We start from the raw sequence: 942 nt of genomic DNA, 5'->3' as shown, positions 1-942 counted from the left end.
CCTGCCCCAGCTGCTCCGTCGTGGTTGCGGCACGTGGCTGCCCTGTGCAGCGTCGTCCTGCCCCACAGCCAGAGCCGGTCCTGCTGGGTGTCAGGGGATGGAGGAGCTGTGGCTGCCCTCCCGGTGTTGCCAGGAGAGTATCGGTCAGCAAGAAGAACACGGTGTGGTGTGGTGCTGGGGCTGGTGGGCAGCGCTACTACGACAGACACAGCTCCCACCGCTGGCTTTACCGCTTCTGACGGGTTCCCAGAGCAGCCAAAACATGGGAACTGTGCAAGAGCGCTGCTGCCGTATGAGGCCGTGCGGTGCCGTGGGAGGCTGTGCAGTGCTGTAGGGCGCTGTGCTGGGCCACGCCGTGCTGCAGGACAAGGCCGGGCAGTGCTGTGGCTGGAAGCGGTGGCTGCAGATGCCCTGGCACCGCTCCCGCGGCGATAGCTCTGGCCAGAGCCACCTGGGCTACAATCCCTGCCCACTCCCACCCACAGCTGCGGCTGGCTGGGAGTGCCCAAAAGCCCCAGGAGTGCCCAAAAGCCCTGTCTGTGCCTGGGTGTTACTTGCCCTGGGGCTTCTGTGTCTGCAGCAGGCCATAGGCAGCCCTGCCTGGGGAAAGAGCAGTGCCCCAGCTTGGCTCGGGGGCCGCCAGACAGGCTGTAACCTGCAGCAGCAGCATCCTTTGCGGTGGGGTGTGCCCCTCATTTGCACAAGGGCATGCGTGAGTTACTGCTTTTTTGCTCCAGGTTGCATCGAGGTGAGTGGGAGCAGCACGAATCTTACGTGGAGCGTTGTTAGAATTTGCCCCTCTGCACGGGAGCTGCTTTGGGTGGTGAAGCTGTTGTGGGGCTGGGGGTGGGGGGAGCCACTGGTGGCAGCACCCCGCAGCTCAGGACTGGGGCAGCAGAAATGCATTAACTTAACTCCAGCCAAATTTTGTAATAAACCCTA

This window comes from Eurypyga helias, unplaced genomic scaffold (assembly GCF_000690775.1).
Source record: "Eurypyga helias isolate BGI_N326 unplaced genomic scaffold, ASM69077v1 scaffold29782, whole genome shotgun sequence".
NCBI classification, from domain to species: domain Eukaryota; kingdom Metazoa; phylum Chordata; class Aves; order Eurypygiformes; family Eurypygidae; genus Eurypyga; species Eurypyga helias.
This window is presented reverse-complemented; position numbering follows the sequence as displayed.